Raw genomic sequence first — 20,115 nt, 5'->3', positions numbered from 1 at the left:
TTCAGTTGTCTTCAATGCATGTGATAGGATACAGTGAATCAGTTTCTATGAAAGGTACTCATTTCACATGTGAACAATGTACCCAAGAGATCTTTTCTCCAATTTTTATAGGTATCGGGGTGATTTATAGGAGTTGAGGACTTGAAATGGGCCTTCCCAGATCAGCTGAGTTGTTCCTTTGCACTGTAAATTCTTTATGTACACTTTGTCTCCTGGATTGATCATGAAGGGAAAAGTTGGTAGGTCCTGCTTATAAGACGGCTTAGAATTCCTGAAGTTCTTGTACTTTTATTTGCAAATCTTATATATAGGAGGTAATAAATGTATCCTCTCCTCCATCCTCCACTCCCCAGGAATATGTGTATGCAAAAGAAAAAAGGTTTAGCCTGCATAGGCAGATAAACAAAAGCATCTCAAATGGTGAAATGTATAGATCTCCCCTGGGTCTGCTTTGAAGGTAAAATAGAGCTAGAGGGAGAGGCTCAGGCCATGTTAAATTAGTTTCAGCTCAGTTTTCCTATCATAATTTAAGTCCCCTGTTCATTCTTTTAATTTGGCCTGAGCTCTGGGGATGATATAGTATGTGAAATTTTAGAGTGATTCCTAAACAAGAATAAATTTGAGATAAAACTGAATTAGTAAAATGAGTTCCCCTGTCTGAAACAATCCATGCTATCAGGCCAAAAACAAGGTATAATTTCTTTTAAAAGCACCTTGGCAACATAAGCCACTGTAGCTTATGCAGTAGGAAATGCTTCCAGCCGTCTGGTCAGTTGGTCTACTATGACTATGCAAAATTGATAATGTCCAGACTTTGACATTGTAATAAAATCCGTGTGTAGGTGTTCAAAAAGTGTGTAAGCCAGAGGATGCCCAACAAAAAGCATGCTGATTATATGCTTGACAGGTGGGGCAAACTGCACACACTTTAGAGGCTATGATAGTTATACCAGAGGTTAGCCATCCTTTTTTAATAGTCTACAATGCCTTGAGTTGCAAAATGACTATTTTTATGAATTGGTTGACATACTTGATAATAACTTTGAGGGAGTAGAGATTTTCCTTCAGACAGCATGATTACTCTGTTATTATTTTTTGCTTTGAATTTTTGTTTCCATTTTTGTACTTCCTTTAAATTATAAGAAAGGAATAAATCTGATTGGTTAATAGTTGCCATAGATAAAATTAGTTCAGGCCATTCAAAAACAGCAATTTTTGTGGCAGTATATGCCTGGTGGTTTCCTCTAGAGACAGGGTCATTTCCATGTGTATGGGCAGAGCAAAGAACAACAGTTAAAGCTTCAGGTAGTTAGAGAGCAGAAGAATGATTTTTTGCATTTACAATAGTTTTCCCAGGTGAATTTAAAAATCATCTTTGAAGCCAAAGCATACCCACTTCATTGCATATTCCAAATGTCTATCTATAGTTAGTGTAAATTGTTGCTTTCTACCTTTCGCAATTTTAGAATCATGTTTTAACACTATGCGCTCTTCACTTTGAGTACTTATATTTGAGGGCAGTGAGGCTGACCACAGAATGGCAAATTCTGTGACTAAGGCAGCTCCAGTGTAACATATGCCATCTCTCATTAAAAAAAGAACCGTCCGTGAATAAGACTAGATCTGGATTGTCTGTCCAGGAGATTATCTCATGATTTCTTGGCCATAGACACTAAAGATTCACAACTGGGTAATGGCTCTCCTGTGCTTGGTAAATTGTGAAGGAAGGTGGCAGGGTTGAGTGTTGTGCAGCATTTTAAGATGTTATTTTCATTGCCTAACAAGGTTACTTCATGTCTTGCAAGTCTTTGCTCAGGAAATGTCTGTGTTCTATGCCCTAGCAACCAATGCTTTGACTTCATAAAGACACATTATTGTTAGTGTGAATCCCAATACTAAATCAGCAGATTTACTTACTAGCAAAGCTGTGGCAGCTATGCCTCTAAGACATGGTGGTGCTCCTGAAGTTATTGGGTCTAGTTGGGCCAAATAATAAGCAATTGGATGTTGAAGAGGTCCTAAAATTTGAATTAAGACACCTGAAGCTATCCGTCTCTATTCATGTACATGAAAAGGGAATGGTTTGTTGTAATTTGGAATGCCTAGAATAGGGGTAGACAGGATAGCCTATTTTAATTTAGAAAGAGCTGATAGATATTCTGCATCTAACTGAAGTGGTTCAGTGACTAAGTCTTTTGTCAATGCTATAAGGGGTTTAGTGATTTCACCATAGCAAGGAATCCACTACTTACAAAATCCTACATTCCTAAAATTGACCTTAACTGTTTCTTAGTAAAAGGAGTGCTCAATTTCTGAATATCTTTAACACACTTAGGGGAAATGAAATGGGCACCATCATTTAAAATAGACCCCATATATTCTACTTTAGGGAGGCAACACTGAAACTTTGCTTTTGAGATCTTGTCTCCTCTCTGTTATTTTTTACAAGAGGAATCATGGGAAATGTAGTCTCCAAAGTCCCCAAAATGTCCACAGGAAGTTTGTCATATATCTACATATCTTAAGGCTCAAATAAGCCCCAAATACCTCTAAATGGAGCCCCAGAACTTATTTAAATAACATATTTCATATATAGTCCCAAAAGAAGACGTTTGCTATCTTCTTGGCATGCTGCAGCATTTGTTGAGGCCAAGAGCAAATCATCTACAAAATGTATCAAATGTTTCTCTTTAAACTTAATATTTACTAAATCTTGTGTTAAAATCTGTGAGAATAATGTGGGACTTTCCATATACTCCTGGGGCAAATGACACCATATCCACTAAGAACCTTTCCAAGTGAAGGCAAATATATTTCTGGAATCTTCATGAATGGATATTGAGAAAAATATGCAACAAAAATCTACTACTGTAAAATATTTGGTGGTGTTAGGAATAGAGGAAATAATTGTGGATGGACCTGGAACCAGAGAGTGTCTTTTGATGATATGATTATTTACAGCCCTTAACTCTTGTACAAATCTATAGACAGGTTTCCCATTTTCTTCTAATTTCAGCTTTTTAAAAAGCAAGATAGGTATATTATATTATGATTTCATGGAATTATTATTTTCTATTCAATTAAAAATTTATTACTGGGGTAATTCCCTTGATTGCCTCTTTTGATAGGGGATACTGAGGAATGGAAGGAGTTGAGACATCTTTTGTCTTAATTTGAACAGGAACAGCTGATTCAAGTAGGCCTACACTGGAAGAAGATATGGCCCAGAGAAATTCAGGTACATTATTTGGTATTTCAAAGATAGGAGGCTGATAAACCTCCTAACTATCCAAGAGAAGTATAGGGAGTAAATTTAAAGGTTCTTTAGGCAATTGTAGCATCATAGCACCATCTGGAGAGCAGGTTATTGTGGCTCTTAGTTTTCACAAAACATCTCTCCCTAACAAATTTATAGGGGAGTTAGGCATTCAAAGGAAAGAATGTTCCACTAATAGAGGTGCCTCAGACACCAGTCGAGGTAAAAGCTTTGAGACCTTCAGAGGTGCTCCTGACACCCCTATTATATTTATAAGAACCAATGGAATCACAATCAGAATCAGGTTTACTCATTAACACCAATCTAAAGACATCAGTATCTAAAAGACACTTGTAATAAATATTTCTGTCTTTTAAAATTATATGCAGTTCATTACTATTGGGGGGAGAATGGATTGAGATAACTGGTGTTAAAATATCAGTGTCTGGGAAATCAAAGGTTTCATTCTCTGATTCCAGATTCCTTTATCCCCTCTCAGACCTTCATAAAGATCTTTGGCCATTTCTCTGAGGTTTCTCTCATTGATGGGGATTTCCATTCTGAATGTTGCATAGATTAGCCCCATTTTGGATATATTGTTGTAACATTTCATTTTCTTCATTCAGATTATTATTTCTAAATGTGTTTCTATTATTGTTATTGGTTCTATGTTATTATTATTTCTAGAATAGCTGTTATTCCTAAATATTCCATTATTTCTGAATACCTGATTTCAGCTTCTATAGTTTAACATTAAGTGACCCCTTTTTCTGTATAAATAACACATTGGTATCTGATTTGTAGATTCTCACAAAGGAGCCATGGCCACCCCATAATTCACATTTCCTTTTTTAATTTTTCTCCTTAATACTTTTATATTTACTGTTATCTACATCTCCCTTTTCATGGCCGTTATATACATATATGGCCACTTTCCTTAATTCTTCAAGGTCCACAGTAGTCCAATTTAGACAACTGGTTTTAAAATAGTCCTTGACCACCCTGCAACAGTTTTTCACAAACTGCATTCTTATCTGTCTGACATCCCCTTCTCTGGTCAGATCCAGGTCTATATATCTATCTCCCAGCTCAATAAATCTGTCCATGAACTGGGAAGGAATTTCACTGATCTTTTGTCTGAGATCTTCAAATTTTGTCTAGGAACTAGGTCTGTCAGAACATATACTCATGGCTTTTAGTAATGCCTCCCTAGCCCTACACAGTTGTATATAATAATTTTCATTATTCACATTCCATCGTGGGTTTGATTGGGGCAATGAACTACTCCCCTTCCCTGAGACTGATTGGCATGAGAGATGATCTTATTTTTCTCCCTTTCAATTAAAAATGCCTGTAATAAATTTTCAATGTCAATCCAGGTGGGGATCATATGTTTGACAAATATTCTCTAGCTTTTTGATAACCAGTATAGGATCATCCTCAAAAGAAGGAGTATGCTGCTTAAATTCTCAATATCTTGAGTGTGGATGGTGTGTATTGCCTTATAGAAATTAACTTTTCTTTATTATTAAAGATGGGTACTTCTCTTAAGGGGAATAGGCTGGTAGCTAGATTATTTCTTGTTTCTTTCTCTTGGTTTCCTGCTCGAGTTGCCATGGAGTAGGTAAAAGGAATAGTAGTAGTAGGAAAATAAAGAGAGATGGGTTGGGTAGAGTGAAAGGTAGTTTTGGCAAGTTGAAAGATAATTTGGGCTAGTTAAGAGATTTATTTTCAAGGTATTCTATCTGAGTCTCAATTAAGCTATCTTTCTGTTGTTTTTTTCTTGTTGGAGAGAAATTAGGTAGACTATTTGGTAAATTTGGTATATTTGTAAGGATCCTATATGAACAAATAATCCCAGAAACAATAATAACCAGATATAATCTAAAATTGTGAGCTGTGTTAGCTCAGTAAAGCTCTCTGGGAGTAGAAGTTGTTTGAGATAGGCTAGAAACTTCTTCACAACATGTGCCATGATCTCCAAGAAAATACTGAATTGCCTACATATTCTTAAAAATTCTAACTAACTCCAGTGGGGATAATTTAAGAACAAGTGAGGAAAATAATAAGAACAGAATATTAAAAGAAGAATTAAACTCCACCTGGCTTGCCAAGAAATATAGGAGTTAAAATTAGGAGCTTGACAAAGATAGAAGACCAGTAACCAATAACTGCCAGCAGCACCCTCCCCTCAGGAAACCTTAGAGTAAAAGCCCTTCTCACACTTCCTGCTTGCCTTTATCTCTCACTGTTCAATTCTCATTCTTGCCTCACTTCCTCTCTGAGAGCAGTTTCTATTTCCTTTAACTGTGTGCTGGTCTCGATGGTAACAGAACCTTTTATCTTTGAGCCTGGCTCTCTGTCTACTGAGCCAGACAACTCTTTCCCCATTTAAATTAGAGCAAGGGATTAAGATTTCCCTTTTACACTTGAAAGAAAGGATTATTTGTTTTATATCTTTCTATTCATGGGTTCTAGTTTAATGCCTGATATGTAATATATATATATATATATATATATATATATATATATATAAAACCTTTACCTTCCACATTAGAATTAATATTATATATTGGTTTTAAGGCAGAAGAGTGGTAAGGGTTAGGCAATGAAGGTTAAGTGATGCCAGGGTCATACAGCTAGAAAATATCTGAGGCCAGATTTGAACCTAGGACTTCCCATCTCTAGGCTTGACTCTCAATCCACTAGACTACCTAGCTGCCCCCTGTATTAGATATTTTAAATGTTTATTGAATGAATGAATGAGTTTTAGAGGAAATTGCATGTTTTTCTGTAACCTATTTTGCTTTTAACATAACTAAATAAATGCTCAATCACAAAGACTAGCACTACTTAGTATAATCAACATATTAATACTATCTATTTAAATTCAATCAAAAATTTATTGTCCACTATAAGTAAAGTACTTATCAGCACTGGGAATACAAATATGAGAATTGCTTAGCATTTACACTCAATAAACTCACAATTTTTTGGAGAGGGCACATAGCATATATACAAATATATTTGGCATAATGAAGAATATTAAAAGGGCAAAAGAAAGAATCAGATGAAGTATTATCATAAATTTTGAGAAAAGAAACTAGTTTTATCTTAGGGAGTAAGGAAACAAAGTTTTTGCGGAAGTAGTGGCAAATAATTCAATAAGTCAAGCTATTGAGAGAATTATTTACCAGTAGCAGATATAAGAAATAGTTTTGGTGAATGTATAAATGGGGGAGAGTGAGTAATCAATGCAGAAAACTGAAAGAAAATATTAGAAAATGAAGTTGCAAAGTTAAGCTAAAGCCAAGCAGAACGTTCAGGCATTAAATGATGGGTAATATTGGGAAAACTGTCTTGAATATTTTATTTAACTTTTTTGTTTTGTATCTTATTCACTGATACTTTACTGAGACATGATGATGACTTTGAGTTTTTTAGGACTGTCCCAGCAATATTCAAGTTCTGGTAGGTTTTAGCAAAAAATAATCAAAGATGACCAGCAATTTATTCTCTCCCCATTATTTGAGGATAGGTCTATCCAAGTTGGAGAGGCTCATAAATAGCAAATTGAGTCACGAGGTGAGCAATTATTATGAAGAAGGGAGAAGAGAAGTATTTATATAGTACCTACTACATGCCAGATACTGTGTATAGCATTTTTCAAAAATATTTTTATTGGATAAGAATGGAATGCTATCTCAAATCCTGAAGGCAGTTTAATACTTAGCAGGGGGGTTGAGTGGGAAGAAGTCCCCACACTGACAAATTTACATCACTGAAATACAGAAATAAGCATTGCCTCAGTTAAGGGAGATACTACTAACAGAAAAAATAATTATTTCAAAAGTTTCACTGTCTAACTAGAATCACTATGTTTGAAAGGATCAAGTTACTTGGGTTCAAAATAGTTGCCATTATATCAATAATGGCACTTTTTTAATGGAAGTGGTCAGACAAATTTTTCTCCCTAATGTGGATAGCTAAGATCCTGGACAAATGCATGATTCAGCTTGGAAAAGCAATTTTGAAATGAACCAGAACACCTCACAAAATATGTTACTCTCTCTTTAACACACTGTTAACACTTGTTAGCATTCCTCTTTAGCAAAATCAAAGGTGGCAAATTTAATTTTCCACACTTTGTAACTTTCGAGTCTAATCCCCACCAGTCCCTCCAGTGCTGTCAGAAATTACAGCATCTTGCCTACCAAAGCCCACAGGCTTGAGTCTATAACTGATTATTTTCTTCCTGACTTTTACTGTTGCTGAAGTGGCTTAAACTTTACCTTCACAGTCAGACCTGGAAACATGTACAGTTTATTCCCAATGAAATGTATTTAAACATAAAGAGAACTGCAGTCTAATTAACTTAGTTGAATAATAACTTGACTAACTCAATTGAATTAAAATTTAACTAAAAGATAAATAATACTTCATTTTTCTCCAGAAATATTTGTCACCTCATCAAACGTTTATCAAATTTAATGTTTCCATTTTATAGATTCAATTAAATACAATTCAATTGAGCCAGCACTGAATACCTAGGTACAAAGCAAAGTTCTCTTGAAGGCAAAGCCAAAATGCAAAGAGTCCTTATTTATATTCTATTGAAGATAGAGACAATATAGATATAGATATAGATGTGCAAATAAATAAATGACACATAATTTTAAATGATATATACCAGTAACTAGAGATTTAAGTGGGGATTGGAAAAAATATTTTAGGAGGTAGCATCATATCATTGTAGCTAGAGGAGACCTGGAGTTTCTAGAGGCATAAATTAGGATGGGGGACCATTCTAGTGTTTGGGCAAAATTTGTGCAAAGGCATAAAGTGGGAGTTGGAGTGCTGTTTGCAAGAAATGATTAATAGGCAAGCATGACTAGGATAGAGAGAATGTGAAGAGAACTAACAAGAAATAAAACTTAAAAATGAAATTGGAGAGGGGCAGCAGAGGGCTTTAAATATCTAGTTGAAAAAAATGAGGCTCAGAGTTTAAGTGACTTGCTCATTTTCAAACAGTTATTAAAAGCATATTATTATAAAATATGTTATGAAAATATAAAAGCATATATAATAAAAAGAGTATTATCTTCACCCTATAATTTGATATTATATTAAGAGTTGTTAACATGAAAACGATAAGCAAATAATGAAGCAATTAATACATTCCCATCAAGAAAGTACATTTTAATCTTATTTACTCATTTGTCATGGACCCTTTTGACATTTTTATTCAATGCATGGATATCTTCACAGAATGTTTTTTAAAGGTATAAAAGAAAAAGGTAATCAATAATATTAAATAAAAATATATGATATAATATTATATGTGATCAAATGAAAAGATAACCTATATTAAAATAAATTAAATAAGAAACATTCAATATAAGAATATATATGTGTGTGTGTGTGTGATTAAAAAGAAAAGAGAACCAATTATGTTGAAATATAGTTGTCAATCAAACAAACAAAAAAACATCACCCTGGCTTAAGAATTCCTATATGCAGGTGTGTGGGGATGAGATTCACTGTGTAATTCTCAGAGTAGTATTTGGTTTGTAACCTCAGTTTTCAAGACCCCTTAGTAGTAGTATTCCTTAGACTGAAACTTCCTCCTCCCCCCCATAAAATTTTTAGTTTTCCTGACCTATTTTCTAAAACACTGAGAAGAGTTTATCTGTACCCTGGGAAGAAAGCCAAACTCCAAAATAAGGTTAAGGAAGGAAAGCACAGTGAGTTTCAAAAGTATCTTTTTTTTGTTCTAGCCTGGGAATTCCATGATAATTACGTTTTTTTTTCTTAATCATGGGGGCCTTTAGGGCACATAATTTAGAAAATTTTATCTAGAAGTGAGGTAATCTTTGGGCAAGTCTCAGGCAATTTGGGTAGTGAGGAGGGATAAAGGGGAAATAGGTGATTATAAGGTGATTGGAGGAGGAATGAAGGTAAGGGAAAGTACATAGGAGATAAAGGAAATGGAGTATGTAGGAGGGCACCTCAAACAGGTTCATTCACTGAGGCTTGAGACAGAGGATACAGGGAGAAATCAGGCTAATAAGAAATATTTAGATCAAGGCTGGGGTTTTTCTCTTGTTAGTTTCTAAAGTCCCTTGAGGGAGGAGTCAAAAGGGCTCCTCCCTGCCAGTGAAACTGATGGCTGCAGGAAGTCTCAGGTAAGGACTTCTTGCCAAGATGGATGCCCCCAGTTCCCTGAAGAAATAAAAGAAAATGATTCCTTCCCTCTTTAGCCCTTGCCTTAATCTTTGATACAATGATTCACCAGAGGCTTTGAATAGTTAACAAAGGGGACTTATTAATGTCAGGTTAATCAGAGGGAAAGAGGTTCAGGTTTTTCTAACTGCTGCTAGGGAGAGGGCTGATAGTGGGGGGATGGGTCACAGGAGAGGTTTAGACTGAGAGAGCCTGTTCTCTCAGTGAGGAACATTTGACTGCCCTAAAACTAGGGGTGACTTATTTGAGGATGCCCTACTTGCCTACAAAAACTAAATCCACAATGTTCAGTCACCAAGCCCTTCCTTCCTCCCAGGGCCGAAAAGGAAATTCAGGGGAAAGGGAGGGATATAAATGAAGAGAGATCAGGGAGAGGTCCAGAGAAATCAGATAGGTCTAAATTTCCTCAAGACAAAATAAGCACAGGCCAAGGCCGAAGCTAAAAGGCCAAAGCCAAGCCAAAAAGCCGAAGCCAACAGGCTAAGCCAAAGCTAAAAAACCAAAAGCCTCAAACCAAAGCAAAAGCCAGAAGGCAAAAGCCCCATAAGTTGGAACTTCAGCCCTATTTATAGCCTCAGGCTTCCAACTGTCTTTCTGAAGATTCTAAAACCTCTAACTGCCGTTTTGTGACCATTTGAAATTTCAGAAGCAAAATGTTTCAGTTAGCCACCTTGCATTACAAAAATCACATGCTCAAGACTTGAAACATCACAGCCCCTCCTTCTGTGGGACTTGACAGAGGGTAAGAGGAGAATCTTGTTTCAGGATTATTATAAAAGTCTGTGATTGTACGTAGAAGAAGAGAAGATATTTTTGCCCTGAGCAAGCCATTTGTTTGGACAGAATTCCTTTTCCTCCCCTTCAATCCTTCACCACCTCCCCAGTTCACTGTTTTCTCTAAATAAAGTTGCCTCTCTCTGCCATCATATTATTTAGTCTCTTATCTCCCCAAAAGAGTGATTTCTAGGGCTAAAAGCCTCCCCAAGAATTTCACTCCACACACAGGGTAGATATTTTTTGACATACCACTTCCATAGAAGAAGAAAATTTTCCTCTACTACATCCTCACTTAAACTTTAAGAACATTATGATACACAGAAGGAAATTCTTCCTCCTAAGATGTATGTATGCTGTTTGTTTGGGTCAATCCCTAAGTGTAGGGATTATCTGGTTTAGAGGATTGTACATTTAGGGACAAGTCTGGCAATCTGATCTTCATTTGTTTCAGGTAATTCTGTTCCATTCTTTTCCATTCTATTGTAATAGACTGAACTCCTTGTCTCAGCCTGATATTTTCAAGGTGGTAAAGAGGGTTTGGAGAAGAGGGATGCTAGGAAACACTTTTTTGTTGGATTAGTGCATAGTTAGTCACCTAATGAATAAAATGACAGAAAATACTTTGCTTAGAATGAGTCAGTAGCATCATCTTCACACATCAAAAACAATAAACCTGCATAGAGTCATAAATATAACATACACATAAAATCAGACATCACATAACTGAAATGAACATATTTTGAAACAGAAAGAAAGCAGAGCCTTGCAAATGAAAAGCCCTTCCTAGAACTCAAAATAAAACAGAACTGAGCCTAGCATAGGGCCTTGCTTAGAGCAGCTTAATAAATGTTTGGTGATTTGAAATGAAGTTTCATGTTTCACATTCTTTTTATTGGACTGGAGATATTTATACACAGTGAATGTCAAACATGACCTAATACTAACTGTAGGAGGGAGGATTTTGTTCTGGAGCTCAATTTCTGCCCTCATTTATTTAGTTTCTCAAATTTGAGGTGCGGCATCCCTTATAATAGTCTCAATCACAACAGGCTATAACCTTGAGTTTTAACTGAATAGTCTTCCTCATCTATTACAATCAGACACCCTTCAGTCTTGGAAAAAGTTGGACTCATAGACTTTTTTGGAGATAATTGGTCCAAAGACTGTGACTGAACTAAAATTCAGGGTAGAAAAAATTTTCCCTCTATTTAAAAAACCTAATTTCCTAATTGTTACAAGTATAGACAAGTTATGTAGTACAAAATACCATTGAGTGAAAGGAATTAAATGTACATTCTACTCCTGGAGATTTTTACTGGGTTGTAGGAAGTCACTGGAGAACTATAAATCTAGGTAGTATTTACAACTTTTAATATATCTGAAATACACAGATATCAATAAAAATGTCTTCAAATGTTTGCTTTTCAGTAGGAAATAAGTGGGTAGACAGAAAGATGGGTGATAACAGATGATAGAAAGATAGATATACATGCAATATGTAGATATACATGTATATGTATATATGTATAGATAAAATGCAAATATTAAACTTTTTTACTTTAATATGCATATCAAACAAATTATCTACATTCAGAGGAAATAGAAGGAGATGGAGATAAAGAACATGGACCAAACATGTCAGAAAAGAGTTACTGACAATAGTATTGATACATAACCTGGAAAAATATTTTTTTAAAGTTAAAATAGTCTCCCTTCCTATATACTACTTGAATTTTCTTAAGGATTCTCCAACATAGGGAACCAGAGAGAAAGAACAGAATACAAATTACTATTCATTTTTCTAACTAGAGTATTTGGCTTTCAATTAAGATTTAAGCTTTGAAAAATCAAACGTAAAAAGTATCAGTCAGTTTGTTCAGCAGTGCCTCATCATACCATTGCCATTAGATGTTATGTTGCCAGACATTAGACTCCATTCCTCTAAAACATCCCTGGGAGCTTTTCACTTCCTTTTGGATGTATGCCGCAAATACTACAACAAGTAGTACAAAAGGGATGAAATAATGGACTTCATGAGTCTTTCATGGTAGAGTTACATTTATGAAGGAAAGTAGCTTAATTAGAAACAACTATAAACCAGTAGCCTAATCAAGACTTAAACCCATTTTACACACAATCAACAGGTCTTTCAGTTTTGAGATTTATAGACTCCCAGGGTCTCAAAATGGGAAGGAAATAATAGTTCTCATTTAGACCAACACAAATCTCAAAAAAAAAATTCAGCAAAGTCATCAGGAAAGGGGGAAATCAGAAACTTCCTATAGCAGCATATTCCACTTTTGAATATCTTTAATTATTAGGAAGTTGTTTGATTTTTTTCCCAATATGAAGTCTAAATCTGCCTCTTTTGCAATATCTATCAATTGTTCCTAGCTTTGAAATCTAGAAACAAATTGAAAAATAATTGGATTCTCCTTCAGATACTTAAAAACATATATCATGTTCCTTCTAAGCTATCTCTCCTCCAGAATAAACATAACCAGTTCCTTAAGAGAATCCTCATATGGCATGAACTCAAGGTCCATCATTTTTCTGGTTGCTATGCCCTGGAAACCCAAGCTTATCGAAATTAATCCCAAAATATGGCAATCACAAGACACCAGTTTTTTTTTTCTCAAGCTAATTTAACAAGTGGGAAAACTGAGACAAATAAAGTTAAGTGACCTTCTTCTGTGTGAAACAACTAGTAAATGTCTAAGGTTAGATTTAAATTCAAAATCTCCTGGCTCCAAGCCTGGAATTGTATTTACTGTGCCATATAACTGCCCTTTAAAATAATAAATAAACACATATACAAACACACAAAGGAATCATCATATCCTAGTTATTAAAGTATTTTAAACAAATTAATGAATGCCAGGTTAAGAAAACCTGCCCTAAATATTGTCTATGTTCAGAGGGGGAAAAGAACCTTTTATTAATGCATGTTTTATCTCTATTGATGCCATCTAAGACTGTCCTCTCTTTCTTGGTTATCATATCAAGCTGTTGAATCTCATTTAGTAATTAGTGCACTTAAACCCTCAGACCTTTATCAAAGTGTTGATTCTCCAGAATCTTATGCTTTTTACATTTATCCATAATAAATTGGAGGGAAGAATGGAGAAAGGGTGAAGAAAGATATCAAATAAAGGAGGCAAAGGTATGCACTAGTAAGATGGATAACAATGTCTTTGTCATTAATCTGTTAGTTAATGTCAATTAACTTGTAGGTATGACCAACTTTGTATATATGTTCCCTACTTTTCATGTTTATGGTTATCATCTTCAGAATGTATAAAAATGCAGGTTGTTTTTAGCATAACACTCAACAGAGACCTCATTGAATGGTAAAGAATTGTTTATAGATTTAGGTTGTAGAATCTGATGTTATCTGTTTCATCGTTGCAACATGCTTGACATTGTAATTTAGTGATATACTGATTGATATAACAATTCCTGAGCCATGGAATGTCTTCAGTAGAGGGGCATCAAAGAGGAGAGAATCATGGCTTGGACTGAGATACAAAATTTGATTCCACAATTTTGCCCAAGACTATCCTGAAAACTAGTCCGTGTAGTCTAAATCCCTTATTTTACAGATTAGGAAATGGAGGTATATGGATATTAAGTGGTTAGCTGAATGTCAGTCAGTTCATATAAATCAAAATTTGAACCCAGACCTTTTGATTATATAAAGAGTGCTCATTCCATGTCACCTCCATAAATACTTAGACACGGACCTGCAAAATGTCATTTAGTGCTTTTATTTTTACTACGAATAAGGAGACTATCATGAATTAGGCTGTGCTATATAGATAATATATCTCTTGTACTGTCTAAGACTGAAAGCCAAAGTCAAGATGGATGATTTTAAGTGACTCTTAAATTACACTGTTTATGAATTTAGTCAAATACATAGAATCTATTACCAGATCTCAAAATTGCATCACTAGTACTCCTTATTTTTCTGAAAATTAATTTAATTGAAAAACAAATCTTCTATTTAAATGTAGATCTCAAAATGCTAATATCATATTAAAGTTACACTTTTTGAAAGACAAACGAGGGAATGCAGATGCTCATGTTTCTATTCAATTGTCACCTTGGTAACCTTGTACACATATAAGCATTTTGAATTGGAAGGAGTTTTTCATCTATATTTTTGGAGTCAAATATGCAATGTAGGCAAGTTTCCATGGCACCAGCAGTTACCGTACCACATATGTTCTCTCAGTCATTTGGTAGAATTAAGATGTATATTGTATGAGTGTATTTCATGTCCAGGCATATTGGCTATATTTTAGATGAAAGTATTTATTGTTCATTCATATGGCATCTCATAGTATAGAACTTTATTTTCATAGATAAACAGAACAGGCTAAATTTGTCAGATCCTAAGATGTAGAACTAGAAAAGTCTAAAGAAAATAAAGAAAAGTCTAGATACTCATGTCTTTTTAAGTATATTAGAATATTTGCATCTTGGCTAGGATGACAATAGGAAAAGTTATCTCAGAAATAGCTTATTCTGTAATGTAATTTGAAGATATATCATTGCTCAAGTTAAGGGAATTCCACAAACATCAGTAAAAAGAAGTCAACTGAAAATGTAGTCAATGAAAAGGTATTCTTGAACTTTGGATATATGCTCAATACTGGATGGGATAGTGGAGTCAAAGAACAAGGGTTAAAATTCTGACTTTTCTAATTACTATTTCTGTAGGAGACAATAATAGATGTCCTTTAAGGTCCCTTCTAGTTTTTAATCTAGAATCTTCATCACATTCATAATGAATAAGAATGTCTAGCAAAACTAATATTATCTTTGAGATGAAATATCTCATATGTGTGCAGATCTTAATCTTTTTTTTAATACAGGTACCAGATGGGTAGCATCTGGCTAATATCTGGTGACTTGGTAGCATTGTCAATGTATAAAACAACAATTTATAATTTTGCAAAAAGATGCCTCTTTTGAATTTGGCCAGCATGAGCTATCCCAAAGTACAATATTCTTCCTGAGTTTCTCCTGGTTCCTCTTTGAATAAAGTCTTTAGATAGATACTAAATAGATATTAAGTATATTGCAGAAAGGATTTTTCCTCATTAAGAGATGGGAATAGATCATCTCTGCGGACTGTTCAAACTCTAAGAATCTGTGATTTTTTTATGTAAGTCTTGCTCAGACCTATCTACCACCAAGGAAAAGGAAAGTGGAGATTCTAAAATGGCAAAAAGAAGATATCCAACTTTGATACATAGTAATCCCCAAAAGAAATCCTAAAATGAGCAATGAATTAAGTCAGAATATTTACCTCTCTGCCCTCCTTTGTTAAACTCCATTTATTCTTGAACAATGGGCATACATTTCTATTTTAGATTAAGGAACAATCTTAAGATTAAAATTTTGAGTGCAAGTTTCTGTATTCAAAGGTCAAGTTCACAGCAAGTAGCAATTGATTTAGAATTAGCTTTCTCCTCTTGAAATACCTAGTTTTCTGCCTCTTGAAATACCTAGTTTTTTTTCCTAAAAACTCTATTCAAATGCTACATACAAGACATACAAGACATCCTTCTTCATTTTCTCAACTCCCTGTACCACCCCCAAACTACCTTGTATTTACCTACTCCTATGTACATGTTGTCTTCATGGAAGAATGTTAAGTCCATTTTGGTCAGGGACCATTTGACTATTATCTTTGAATTCCAAGTGCTTAGAACAATGTCTTATATGGAGCAGGTGGTTAACAAATACAGCTTGATTAATGATTAATTGAGTAACTAAGCTATTTCAAATACTGCCAAGTTTTCTAGTATAGTAATCATTTCTATGAAATTTCCCCATGAATACATGGGAACACAAGAAATAAGGGAGCATCCATCACAGAATAGTTAGAGAGAGCAGGACCTTTCCCCTGGCCTACATTTCAGGCATCATAAAGTTGACCCAGTTATTTAGAATTTAGAGTTGGAATGGAGTTTAGAAATTATTAAGCCTAACCCTCTCATTTTCTATTTAGCCTTAGCCTCATCTGTTTAGTGAAGCGGAGTAAGAATCAAAAGGATACATAAATGAACAAGAATTGGGGGTTCTCTCAATGTTTTTGTGTGAAATATTCAACATAAAATCTGCTTCCTTTTCACTTTAGGCTGCCAAAGTAAAAAGAGGTGCAGATGTAGGAAAGCTCAAATATGCTGTATATGTATTTCATTGATGTCTGGAAGCTTTGACATGCTCTTCTTTCCAAAGAGGCAGAAAAGGGAATCGATCCTTGGGTTTGGGGGCTAGAGGGACAAATGTACCTCCTCATAAATCTTCCTTGATTCATAACTGATTACTTTTTGTAGAAAATAAATGTCAAGACTTAAAGTTTTAAATATCTCAGTGACATATACTGATTCTCACATACTCTTGCTAGATGATGCTAGATATGTCACCTAACTAGACAATGACTCATAACAAAGAAACTTTCTGAGAGGATAAGCTATAGACTGGAAATCTATCTGCCATGGTAGCAGTACATTCTTACCAAGAGCTTCCTGATGAAATCATAGGTCTGGCCAATAACAAAATAATGGAAGATTGAAATAGATATGGTAATACTTATGTGGAAAGGCAAGGATGACTCTAGGGACCTTCTTGAAGAGAAAAAAAAAATAATTGTCCTCAGGACAGCACAGTTGTTTTGTTGAATTCATCTTCCCATTTCTGAATGTACTTACTTACTCCTTACCTCTCCTCTTAGAAGCCTTTGATACTTTCATACCTGAATTTAACATCTCAGACATGAGTCCTTTTCTGATCTCCTTGTGGCTAGTGGTTATTTCTATTACTTTGTTTTTATTTTTTGTTTCCTTATATTTATACTTGCAGTCTCCCCAATCTAATGTAAGTTCTTAGAGGTCTAAATGTCAGGAGCTATTAAGATAAATTAGAATCTCAAGTAGATATTTTTGTCTGGACCCCCTCAAAAGATCAATACAGACCAGCAGAGCCCTGTATTGGCTTTTCTCCCTTTCAGGTTTGAGACGGAGTGGGCTATCTAAAATAAAAATCGGACATTCCTCTTTTGATTCCTTTCATAACTCTCACCTTCCTTTAAAATGCATTATAGTCTTATTGAAAAAAGCTTTGGGCTCCCAGGAATCCAGCAGGAGGGGGGGCTAACACTGTTCCCCTTTGACTGAGAATGCAGCTGCCTAGTACGGCCAAGGTCAAACCCTTGGCAGGGCATTTTGTCCAGAATTAAAGTAAAATAATGAGGCTCAAAAAATTGTTTAATACCATCAAGGCTGAGAACTTCAGGGGCTTTCTGACCTAACAAGATGTCCCAGGCTCCACTTAAAGATAACACATATAGTTGATAGTTTAGCATAGGTTTTTTTTATCTACACCTAGAGGCTTCTAAGGCTTTTGTTTTGACTATAGTAAAAATACTGCTCTCTGAAACTGTGGGAAACTTTCTTGGGCTTTTGGGGGAAGGGTATCTTTAATTTCCTTTATAATAAATTGGTGACTCCAATATATCTCGGAGCATTATGAGCTAACAAGCCGTGCTTCCAGTCTGTTCCATTCTTTACATCCAACAACCACCCTATGCCACTCAGATAAGTTTCTGGTTATAGAGCAGGATCTCTATATCTAAGTAAGTTTCATTTTTGTCTCCATAGCTCCACTTGTCAAGCAGAGTAAATAATGAATATTTATTCACTTATTTTTGGAATTTGTTTTATTCAGTAAGCATTTTTAAGGGTTAATTATATGTCAAGTACTATCTAAACACTGGAGGAATACTAAAAATTCCTGCCCTCAAGAAGCCTTTTTTGAACAAGTCACATTAATGTTTGACTTTTTAAGTTGTCAAATCTGTGACGATGAAGAAAATTTTGCTTAGGAGCTCAGATTCTCTACTTATTAAGCAGATTTGTATGCATAGAGAAGTTTCAGTTAGCAAAAGCTAAAACTTACTTTCTCAGCACAGTGTGGTGGGGAGTACTGGACATGAAATCAAGAAAATATGCATATAAATCAACAAGCCTCTCTGACCCTCCATTTCTTCATCTGTAAAAAAATGATGAACAGAACATCTATCTTGCTTGCAGTGTTGGTGTGAGGCTAAAATAATGTAATAAATCTAAAGTCCTCCACAAGCATTAAAATATGATATAAATACCAATTTTATTACTGTATTTTCATCTGATGTACAATTTTTCAAATTATCCAGAATTTATTAGTAAGTTAAATTCCGACATCTAAAATGTATATATGTGTAACAAAGACCTACCAATGATAAAATAAAACCGTAATCAAGTCTTCACTTTCACTTCATTGAAAGCCAATGATTCATTACTGCATTTAAAGTGAACTTTCTATAATTAACATGTCTGTGATTAATGTATACTTCATACATATCGCTTCCAATATAATGAACATCTTTAATAATATCTCACATGTATATACATGAATTTTACAGTTTGCAAAGTACTTCTCTCACAAGGACATTCAAAGATAGATTCAGTATCATAATCCTGATTTTTACATATGAAGAAACTTATGCTCAGAAAGATTTAATGCATTTCTTATGGTCACAGTTAATCGAATTGCTAGAGTTAAGGCTGTCACTGGAACCCAAGCCTTATCTTTTTAGTTTACACTATAGTGCCTCTCCCTCTAAAATAATGAATAAAGTAAATCCCAGGGAAGTCAATAACCCCATTCCGCTATATCCTGGCAAAACCTGCCCTAATTATAGCACGTGAAAAAAGAAATTAAAAAAATAATGGTTCTATGGTCATAATATCTGAGTTCTCATTGAGGCTCCAGTTGTACCACTAATTAGCTGGGTCAGTATAGACTACACTGAACATCTTTGGACTGTGAGCTACTTGAGGGTGGGGATGGTACTCTGACTCTTTTTTTGGATTCTTGTGTTTAGCACAGTGCTATGTGGATAGTAGATATTTAATAAATGTTTATTGCCTCACTGACTCAGTTTATCACTGGAATATTAATACATGGTCTTTGAGGTCAAGTTTTGTTTTTACTTTTTAATTTATCATAAACACAGCTGTCAAAATATGAGGAAGGATTGTTTTTGTCTTTGCATCCCCAATGATTAGTGTAGTAGCTTCTGCTTAGAAGAAATAATTTAATGAATTGAAGTGAATTGAAACCAGTCTTCTCAAGAATCACTTCTGACCCCTTCTGAGCTCAGAAGGCTTGAGTGGCTCTCTCTCTCTCATGTGAAAGATAAGATCATTGATCTTACTTTTTGCATGGATTTTTCTAGATCTAAGATATAATCTATCACTGTTTTCATTTCTCATAATCCTTGTCATCTGTCATGTCTCAACTTTGATGCCACTAAATTCATACAAGAATCCTTTGATTACACCATCCCCAGTTGTTGGTATCCTTTCTTACTTCAAATTAACTTTTATTATATTTATGTACGCCTGTTGAAATCCCCCCTTTGAATTAAGTTCCATGAGGAGGCAGAGGATTTTTTTTTACTTGGTATGCCCAGTACTTTGAACATAACAGAAATTTAATAATTTCGTATTTGTCAATTGAAATAGTGCCATTCGAGCTTTAAAATTCTGTTATGCTTGTACTTAAACAAGACTATCATATTCTTCTGAATAACCTTTGAAGATACTTATGTAGTCAATTCAACTTCTGTCTTCTGAAACTTCAGAGTCATTTGAATGAGGATGTATATGCCATATTATCTAAAACATTCAAATACTCTTTTTATTTTTTGGACATATAGAGAGCAGAAAACAGAATACACACTCTCTTACAGTTCTAATACACTCCACATTACCATCATCCCT

General features: G+C 34.7%; 1 protein-coding gene across 1 annotated transcript in view; it reads right to left on the bottom strand.

The window, feature by feature from the left end:
* CSMD1 (CUB and Sushi multiple domains 1) overlaps nucleotides 1-20,115 on the bottom strand; it is a 2,120,031-nt gene that overhangs the window by 1,713,018 nt on the left and 386,898 nt on the right. The gene's annotated exons all lie outside the window — the stretch shown is intronic.

This window comes from Gracilinanus agilis, chromosome 2 (genome assembly GCF_016433145.1).
Source record: "Gracilinanus agilis isolate LMUSP501 chromosome 2, AgileGrace, whole genome shotgun sequence".
Taxonomy (NCBI): domain Eukaryota; kingdom Metazoa; phylum Chordata; class Mammalia; order Didelphimorphia; family Didelphidae; genus Gracilinanus; species Gracilinanus agilis.
This window is presented reverse-complemented; position numbering and strand designations above follow the sequence as displayed.